A 10,868-nucleotide genomic window follows, 5' to 3' on the forward strand; every position below is an offset into this window, starting at 1 on the left:
AGAGTAGAGATTCAGTAAGAAAGATTGCTAGCTCTAATATTATTACCACACCAACAGCTCAGATTTCTAGAAGTATTTAAACAAATGTCAGTCTATCCATTCATTTTCTTCTGAATATTCAATTCAGGTTCACAGTGGGAGGGTGGAGGGTGTCGTGGAATTTTGTAAATAAAGTCTGCAACACAGAAAGGGTTTTGATCAAGCTATTTATTACTGCGCGCAGGAGAGCCAACACACATCAAAGATTACAGTTCACAGTCATGTCAGCTCTGCCTCAGAACTGGTGCTCCTACTCCTTTATGCATTCCAAGGAAGAGGGAGGAAGTTACAAACTGATCATACCACACTTCACACGCCTCGCTATGAAACCTAACGGATCAATGGTCATGCTGTTTTGTGTCGTTGGCCTTATCAGCACCTGTAAAGGGAGTTGTTTTCTCAAACTGCTGACGCTGAAGTAAGTTCATCTAGTTTTAGAAACTTTCACTGAACAGTCTATAACAGTGTCACAACTAAGCATATGCATAAGCACTTTAAAACTTTAAATGAGAATAATAGAAAATTTTTATTACAGAGGCTAGAGTCTGTCCTAGTAGTCATAGGTAGAGCACACATGGACAGGTCACAAAGTGTGTCAAAGGACTAACAGAGAGACAGACATCAGAGTAACAAATCTATTTAAAATTCATGTAAGCTTGCTACAGCTGTATGTATGAACATGTGTTTCTGTCCTCACAGTCCACCTCTCAGGAACCTGCAGTTCATTTTTAGTCTACTTTAATCAGACCTCACAAAAGGCTGATGTGGCTAGGTCAGTAGTCTGATTTAAGTACGATACCTTTGGCCAGGGATTAATCTGGTACATCACTTCACTGCAGTCTTACATATTTTCACCACACCTAAATTAAAAAATACTGATATATATAAATAACAGCTTCAGCTGATGCAGCCTGACTCAATCTGATTCTAGATGTTCAGTACACACAGAGACACAGAGGTACTGTTTAAAGTTTAGTGTTAACCTGAGTCACTGATCATTTGCAGTATTACAGAGTCTGGCAGTCTTTGCATGATGTCCACGTCACTGTAAGCTTCTAGCTGACTCTCAGGTGTGACAGGCAGTGTTGGGAAGGTTACTTTTAAAATGTATTCCATTACAGAATACAGAATACATGCCCCAAAATGTATTCTGTAACGTATTCCGTTACGTTACAATGACAGTAACGTATTCTGAATACTTTGGATTACTTAATATATTATCATGCTTTTTACAACAACGTGAATGTACTATTGCTGTGTGATTTATTACTATTACTGAAGGTCCGCGACTCGGAACTGTAGTAAAGGGACCTCTGACTAATACGGCGGGGTCCCTATCGGCTCGTAGCCGAAAACTAGCTTTACTTTGTTGTCTGGGTCAACTTTTCTTGCGAGAGACAGAGAGAGGCGTTGAAAGGCTGCTCCAACGGAACTTATTGTTTTCGGAGGAAAACACGAACACGGTGTACAGTCGAGTCTTAATAGCTTACTTACAACTGGGCTCGTCAGGCACTCTTCTTGGCTGCAGTGGTTATTATTATATTTACATGCTTCCAGCTCCCGTTTTTGCTCGATGACAACTTGTACCTTTCCACTCCCCTTTTTCTCCCTCCTCGCGCTCACAGACCCATAACGTGTATGGCAGTCCATTCTCCCTGCAACACGGACTATACTGCCCATCATGCTACATTCTTTAGAGCTATGCTTGTAGCATTCTGCCTGTTAGCTTAGCACAACAACAACAACAACGAAAAGGCGCTCTCTCACCCAGGAAACACACAGTCGCAGAGAGAGAGAGAGCGTTGCCCTGTAACCATGGCAACCATAACGCTGCCGCCTGGAACAACAGAACGTAGTTGTCAAACAAAACCCAAACAGTCCTGACCCGCGACAAAATGAAACAGGAAAGTACCGCAGTGTAATCCATTTATTTCAACAAAGTAACTGTATTCTGAATACCACCTTTTTTAAACGGTAACTGTAACGGAATACAGTTACTCATATTTTGTATTTTAAATACGTAACGGCGGTACATGTATTCCGTTACTCCCCAACACTGGTGACAGGTGTGTCAGCAGGAAAGAGTAATAATAACCTGCATCCTGAGGTTTGTCATGCAGGATTAAAGGAGCCAGGCTTTGTTCACACAGCTAGGATTGTATTTTACACTGAGCCTGGGTCAGTATAAGTATCATACAGTTTAAACGAAGCACTGCAACTTGCACTTATTTATTATAGATTCATTGAAGCTAATCGAGATATTTATTGTCAATCTGTGGCTGCGATTAATCACTTTACTGGAAACTTTATTAACTAGTAACTTCATCAGTCATGACAGAAGCTAATATTTCTGTCCTAACATCATTTAAACAGTAACAGCTTTACTACAATATAAGCTAACTTTTACACCGTAACTTTAAGCTAGCACCATAAAGACGGTAAAACACGTAATATCTACAAATGCATCTTAAAGCTGTTATATTAGCACTCGGTGTATTACTAACATAACCACATTAACATTATTGACACTCGCTGACTTTTAATAGTCATTCTATAAATGCTGTCCGTTTAAATGGCCTTACCTGTACACACTGCTGTATCCACCGGATTCCAGCCAGAGTGGATTCTTATGGAATCAGAACGATGCCACCTTGAAACGAAACCGAAAAAAATATTGAAACTGAAAAAAAAAATTGTAACTGAAATAAATGTACTGAAAAATCTTGTATTGAAACCGAAAAAAAAATTGATAGTGAAAAACAATTAATTGAAACTGTAATTTTTTTGTTTTCGCTTACAATTTTTTTTTTTCAGTTTCAATCCATTTTTCGGTTTCAATCCATTTTTCGGTTTGAATCCATTTTTCAGTTTCAATCTGCTGGCACTGTTTTGGCGTTCGGGGGCGTGCTGGTGGGGGGGGGGTCCGGCCCGCATGTATTTGCATACATTATAGAGGCCACTAGTGCTGACCAAGCTGCCATCTTTCTCTCTTCCCGTCTTTCAATGGCTGCCTCAATTTCAGCTTGACCCTCCAAACCGCAAGTAAGTAATCATTTTTTGTCATCTTTTTTTGCTGTCCCACTGGGCTGGACATTAGTTTAGTTTTTTTAGCTACATCTGGTGAAGTTGTGGTAAAATGCTGGTATTAGCCTATTCGTCGTAGCAAGCTAGCCTGAAGCTAATATTTGCTAAATTTAGGGACACCCGTGTCTCTTCAGGAGTTGGAGGCCGGTGTTCTAGGAGCGGATCTCAGGATCTCAACAGGCAGTGCCACCTGTTGAGATCCTATTACGTGTTTAATGTATTAAATACGTAATACATTACGTATTTAAAATACAAAATATGAGTAAATGTATCCGTTACAGTTACTGGTCAATAGGTGATATTGAGAATACAGTTAGTTTGTTGAAATAAATGGATTACATGGCGGTATTTTCCTGTTTCATATGTTAGGCTATGGTCTCTCTATTTTTGGTAATTCCACGCCGGTGGAAACCCAAACAAATCACGCAATAAGAGCCTCTAAAAACTATTATACAAAAATTATTTAATATGAAGGCAACAGCAGAGTGTTACAGGCATCGCCCTAAACAATGTAGCCTCATGGGCAGTGTATTCTGTGCTGCAGGGACAATGGACTGCCATACCCGTTATGTGTCTGTGAGTGAGAGAGGGAGAAAGAGGAAAAGTACGAGCTGTCACGGAGCAGAAACGGGAGCTGGAAGCATATAAATATAATAATAACCACTAAAGCCAAAAAGAGTGCCTGACGAGCCCAGTTGTAAGTAAACTGTTAAGACTCGACTGTACTGTTCATGTTTTCCTCCGAAACAATAAGCAGCCTTTCAACGCTGCTCTCTGTCTCTCGCTAGCAAACTTGACCCAGACAACAAAGTAAAGCTAGTTTTCAGCTACGAGCCCAACACGAACCGGACGTATTAGCCAGAGGTCCCTTTACTACGGTTCGGAGCCGCTGACCTATGGAAGAAATATAGTATCATCAGAATTCAAGTATTTTTAGACATTGAATTTATGACACTGAATTTTTATCCTCCAAATTTCCCTGCAAAAATATTCACCTGCAAAAATTCACCTGCAAAAATTCACCTGCAAAAAATTCACCTGCAAAAATTCACCTGAAAAAAATTCACCTGCAAAAAATTCACCTGCCAAAAATTCACCTGAAAAAAATTCACCTGCAAAAATTCACCTGCAAAAAATTCACCTGAAAAAAAGTTCACCTGCAAAAATTCACCTGCAAAAAATTCACCTGCAAAAATTCACCTGCAAAAATTCAACTGCAAAAGTGATGAACTTTAATGACCCAAGCCAGAGCAATCAGCACCAGATCGAGTCGAGTGGCTCTCGGCCAATTAAATTACGCTGTTTGATCACATGACACCGTTAGCCAGCAGTTTGTCTCCTAAAAGAGAGCTGTTTAGAGGTGAGTGATTAAGTTTTTCTCCTAAATAGAGATCATTACAGAACGCCTAGTCCTACTTAAAATCCCATTTATTTTTATTTTATCATCTACTCGAACTAAGGAAAACGTTTGACTAACTCAAAGACAATTTCCACGCCTCCCCTGCCTGACTGCAGAGGCAGTTTTGAATTTAGGAGCAGCAAGATGGAAGCGGCAAACCCTGGCGATTCTCCGGTAAGTATATTGTTTTTTATCTTCAAGTTTGTCTTTTGAAACGTTAATTTTATTTAAATCCGTTGCTCACGTATAAAGTACACAGACGGGGTCTTTGCTCAACTCGTCTGAGGCGTGTCTCACTAAGCGCTACATGCTAGCATCCTGCTAACCGAGCTACCCTTTACATGCTGTGCTTTAGAAAATAGGATACTCGTTAAAAAATACTCCGCAGATATTGATAGATAGACGAACACTGCAAATATAATGTTGTAAACGAAAACGGCCTTTGGTGAAGTGGTAAAATACACCATGAATAGAGCCATAGAGTGAATGGCTGCCATGGTTGCAGAACGGCCTGATTTAATGACAAGAATGGGGAAGAGTGAGGCGAAGTGAACCAAAGCCACAAAACACGGTCAGACAAGGCGGCAAAAGGGCAGTGATCTGTCCGTCAGTATGAAGTTGGTGTGTGCTTTGGTGAACAAAAACTCGAGACCGGTAGCAGGAAGATGGGAGACTCGTGTTTCACTGGAATAGTGGTGAATTAAAACATCCTTTGTTGGGAACATTTAGGTGTAAATGCATCCATAAAGGTGAGACAGAGGCAGACTAGACAGTGAAGAAAACAAGGCAAACATTAGAAATATTAAAACGGAAATATAGGATTAATATAACATACAATTGGGGAAAATGTAAGGAACACAATGTAAATGATATTGTAAAGTCATTAAAACAGCATACTCTGATTAAAAGAAACAGATAATTGGGTAGGAGGATGATGATGATGATAATAATAATAATAATAATAATAATAATAATAAAATAAAAAAAATGTACAAGATGGGTATGTATACTTGTAGCCAGAACTTAACAACTATAAAGTTGTAGCATGCCAGTACCTTACCCCATCCATTATATCCACACTTTCAGAAAAGGATATGGTCAATATCTTTACAAATACTATCTAAACTTAAACTGGGTATCCCCTCTGCTTCTTCTGCTTCTTGTATACACCCTCAGGGTTTGTGATCAGCCAGCGGCTGATATGATCATTAATCCTGTAAAATAATATTCTTTCGGTTTATGAATCTGTTTGCATGGATTTCTTAATCTGTTTCCACTGTTAGCAGAAGTTGTGGTGTGCTGCTCTCCAAGACTACAAGCTGCGTTAAAGTTGGAAGTAACTGGCCGATGTTCCACTGTTGAAGATAGCTGTGCCCATTTGTTGCACATTGTGGGTATGGAGAAGTTGAGGCCCTTGCAGGCTACCCACAATTTCCCCAAACTGAGCGATTATACATCTTCCTTCCATATTTGTATCTTGTGTCACTAAAAATAATTTTATTTAATTTTATACATTGATTAATGACCTGCAGAATCTCCTTATCATATTAAGTGATTCATAATTGTCACTTTATGCTTTCTCCATCTTGAAAGTGATGACATCCTTGCATTACATCCTTTAGGTTCATTTTCTGCAGGCAGGTTTCTGACAGAGAACAGGCAGATTTACACTATAACATGCAGCGTTCTATAGATGGACACATAAAGAAATGAAAAATTACATGTATGTGCTAACTTTCTAAACACTGTTACATTAATGATTAAGTAGATAAAACATTTATGTCAGCCTTGGCTCATAGTTCATTTAAAGACAAGAACTTTGTGTGTGTTTCAGGTCCTGCACTCTCAAAGACTGAATGAACCAGCATTGCAGCCATGGGTCACTGTGAGCATCACAGGGAAGGTTGAAGCCGCCCACTGCACCTGTAAGGCCGGAGTCACGGAGACCTGCACCCACGTCACTGCTCTTCTGTTTAATGTAGAAGCAACAGTGATCTGTGGCACAAGGACTGTTACAGATGAACCTGCATACTGGGTTTTGCTGGGTAATATGACCAAGATACAGCCAGAGGTTGGCCATAAGATAGACTTCTCCTCTTCAGCTGCCCAAAAAAAGGCTCTTGATCAGAACAAACAGACCATCTGTAGTGACAGGTAAAAGGAGCCGTCCTCAAAAAAGAAATCCCACCTGCTACCGTGGAGGAGTTGTCACTGCTATAATGCCATCATGTTTTATCTAGGGGTCTAGATTTATGCCTATAGTGCACTGCCGTGTAAATAATTTGCATTTACTGAATGAGTATCACTGTTCAAAAATTGAATAAAGAAACAAACTAATTTTTGCCTTTTTTTTTTTTTTATTAAAACCACTTTATAGAACATCACATCAGTTACAATGTAGAATCCATGTCACTGGAGAATTTTGATTCAATAAACAGTAAAAAGGTGAGCTGTGAAGACCAAGGACAAGTGCAGCTCACAGGTTTTCTATCCAAGGAATCCCAGAAGATTGCATGGTGTCATTGCCCAGCAGTTGTTTGCAGGACATATGGACTCAACCTCAACAATCCCTCACACTGAGCACCATGAAGTGACAGTGCAGAGGAAAAACTCCCCTTTAACAAGAAGAAACCTCCAGCAGAACCCGGTTCAGTCATCTGGGTTTGGAGGAGAGAGAGAGACACAGAACTACCAAAAGTATATATTTTTTTTTATGTGATTGACTGTTGTTGTAATTCAAGCCCTGAGTGTAGAGCAGGTAAGATACAAAGTTGCATCCTAAATTCCATGCTCATGCAGAGTGTTTAGTTTATGACTTTTTCACCTGGTCATTTCTTGATGAACAGATGGTCTTTTAGGGTTGACCAAGCTGGTACCTTGACTCTGTTCTCTGCAAGATGTTGCAAAAAACAAAATCATATGGAGACAATATTGGACACAAAATATATAACAATTTAGTTAAATGTAGCATTAACTCATAGGTCTTGCTAAAGTAAACCTTGTATTCTGATTCATCACAGCAGCAGTTCAGTTGGATGATGTCAGTAACTGCAGCAAGTGTCTTGCTGACTGAATAATTACATCTTGCATAATCTGAAACAAACACATAAAGACAGAAACAATTTATAAATTAACGTTTGATAAAATCTAAGAATTAATCATTTATTAGATACCAATATGTAGGGCTGCTCAATTAATTGAATTTTAATCACGATTACGATCTGGGCTTTCAACGATCATTAAAAATGACTCAGCCGATTATTGGCCCCTCCCTCATTTATCCGCGACACCTTAAAGGCCGGTCCGTGAAAATATTGTCGGGCATAAAGGGTGGCGCAAAAAAGGGTGGAGACTGCTGATTAAGAGGACCCGAGGGAAGCTCGGAAAGCTAAGCAGAAGTTATTTGGAGAGGAGAGTGACTGCCGTTGGTTGAAAATAGAGGTAAAAAAAAACTTCAGTGGTGTTGCACACTATTTTATATTATTTTTTAAAGTCATTGTTAACCCTTTAAAGCCGGTCAGAGCAGCACGCTCCGTTTTGCGTAACTATTTTTAAATCCCTGTAGAACCTGAACCGTGTAAGCTAGCGCAATAATTTGTTTTGCATATGAAACCGGAGGAGTTGTACTTACATTTGATGCCATCAGCTTGTCCTCGGTCACGGTTTCGTTCCACATATAGCTTTGCAAAAATTGCATAAAAAGCGCTTGCAGGAACAAAAGCATAATATTCCAGAAACACGCTTTGCCGTTCCTATCAGCTGTTCGTAACACTTCCCATAGTAAAATGATGCACCTGCTGTTTTCTTTGCAAATTTGCATCATAGGATTGTTTTTTGTTTTTCCTGCAGTATATAAAAATTGCTGTATCTCCAAAATAAAACTATGAAGACACTCAAAATAAATTTCCTGTTGTTGTAAACTATTTTTTGCAACTTTATTGTATTTAAAGTTTTGAGGGATAAACCTCTTAAATTTCTCCAAGTAGAAATATATGTAAACAAAACAAAAGCGATTTTCTATTTTTTTTGTAGTTTATTGCACTTTTTTGCAATTTATGTAATTACTATGGACTTAATGCATACATATTATTAAAATATGGGCTATAACAGTTGTATTGATGTATAGCAACTTGAAATGCTCCCACAAATGGCACTACAACATGTAAAAAAAAATAATATAAGCTCTGGTGGACTTGGTTCTATAGTAGGTCTTAAAGGGTTAAATAAATATCGTCAAATAATCGTGATCTCAATTTCAGTGAAAATAATCGTGATTATCATTTTTGCCATAATCGAGCAGCCCTACCAATATGAATATGTCTACCATAAAACTTGTGTGGAGCGAAGTTACATTCAATCAAGATGGTCTGGCATGCTACAACTTTGTAGTTGTTAAGTTCTGGCTACAAGTATACATACCCATCTTGTACATGTTCTTTAACATTATTATTATTATTATTATTATCATCATTATTATCATCATCATCCTACCCAATTATCTGTTTCTTTTAATCAGAGTATGCTGTTTTAATGACTTTACAATATCATTTACATTGTGTTCCTTACATTTTCCCCAATTGTATATTATATTAATCCTATATTTCCGTTTTAATATTTCTAATGTTTGCCTTGTTTTCTTCACTGTCTAGTCTGCCTCTGTCTCACCTTTATGGATGCATTTACACCTAAATGTCCCCAACAAAGGATGTTTTAATTCACCACTATTCCAGTGAAACACGAGTCTCCCACCTTCCTGCTACCGGTCTCGAGTTTTTGTTCACCAAAGCACACACCAACTTCATACTGACGGACAGATCACTGCCCTTTTGCCGCCTTGTCTGACCGTGTTTTGTGGCTTTGGTTCACTTCGCCTCACTCTTCCCCATTCTTGTCATTAAATCAGGCCGTTCTGCAACCATGGCAGCCATTCACTCTATGGCTCTATTCATGGTGTATTTTACCACTTCACCAAAGGCCGTTTTCGTTTACAACATTATATTTGCAGTGTTCGTCTATCTATCAATATCTGCGGAGTATTTTTTAACGAGTATCCTATTTTCTAAAGCACAGCATGTAAAGGGTAGCTCGGTTAGCAGGATGCTAGCATGTAGCGCTTAGTGAGACACGCCTCAGACGAGTTGAGCAAAGACCCCGTCTGTGTACTTTATACGTGAGCAACGGATTTAAATAAAATTAACGTTTCAAAAGACAAACTTGAAGATAAAAAACAATATACTTACCGGAGAATCGCCAGGGTTTGCCGCTTCCATCTTGCTGCTCCTAAATTCAAAACTGCCTCTGCAGTCAGGCAGGGGAGGCGTGGAAATTGTCTTTGAGTTAGTCAAACGTTTTCCTTAGTTCGAGTAGATGATAAAATAAAAATAAATGGGATTTTAAGTAGGACTAGGCGTTCTGTAATGATCTCTATTTAGGAGAAAAACTTAATCACTCACCTCTAAACAGCTCTCTTTTAGGAGACAAACTGCTGGCTAACGGTGTCATGTGATCAAACAGCGTAATTTAATTGGCTGAGAGCCACTCGACTCGATCTGGTGCTGATTGCTCTGGCTTGGGTCATTAAAGTTCATCACTTTTGCAGTTGAATTTTTGCAGGTGAATTTTTGCAGGTGAATTTTTTGCAGGTGAATTTTTGCAGGTGAATTTTTTGCAGGTGAATTTTTTTCAGGTGAATTTTTGCAGGTGAATTTTTTGCAGGTGAATTTTTGCAGGTGAATATTTTTGCAGGGAAATTTGGAGGATAAAAATTCAGTGTCATAAATTCAATGTCTAAAAATACTTGAATTCTGATGATACTATATTTCTTCCATACTGACCTGTTTTATATACGCGCTGAATAGTTTTCTACACAAGATCGCTGCAAAAAGTGCAGCCTTACCTAATGTCCACCTACTGTTATTCATTTATATTAAGATTTTAACATCTAGTTGGTATTGGTATGGCGAGTAGCCTTCAGTAATAGTAATAAATCACACAGCAATAGTACATTCATGTAGTTGTAAAGTATTCAGAATACATTACTTCTATAATCTTTGGTGGAATACATTTTAAAATTAACCTTCCCAACACTGTCAACAGGTTAGCACCTCATACCACAGTGCATCAAAGCAGTCTCATGAGCGCTGGGAAGGACGAGCCCAGAGTCCAAAACAGACAGTGCAGGAGATGACAAGGTTAGTAATTGTATGGTGAAAATTATACTTTGTTATCTTGATTGGCAAAAGAAAAGTAAATACAAAATCTGCTTCTCACATTTAGGGCATTTCCAAGATATTTTTTTTTCAAAACTTCAATTTCTTTCATTACAGCTGTCCTATGCCAGAAGTTC

The 10,868-nt window shown here is 38.6% G+C and overlaps 1 long non-coding RNA gene across 1 annotated transcript; it reads right to left on the minus strand.

The window, feature by feature from the left end:
- Nucleotides 1–7,226: 7,226 nt before the first annotated feature.
- LOC113007160 (uncharacterized) lies at nt 7,227–10,057 on the minus strand. The gene is made up of 3 exons (XR_003269862.2): nt 9,763–10,057; nt 7,521–7,615; nt 7,227–7,412 (listed from the first exon to the last, which is right to left on the minus strand). It is a non-coding gene; the product is annotated as an uncharacterized LOC113007160 (long non-coding RNA).
- Nucleotides 10,058–10,868: the final 811 nt, after the last annotated feature.

This window comes from Astatotilapia calliptera, chromosome 15 (genome assembly GCF_964374335.1).
Source record: "Astatotilapia calliptera chromosome 15, fAstCal68.1, whole genome shotgun sequence".
NCBI classification, from domain to species: Eukaryota; Metazoa; Chordata; class Actinopteri; order Cichliformes; family Cichlidae; genus Astatotilapia; species Astatotilapia calliptera.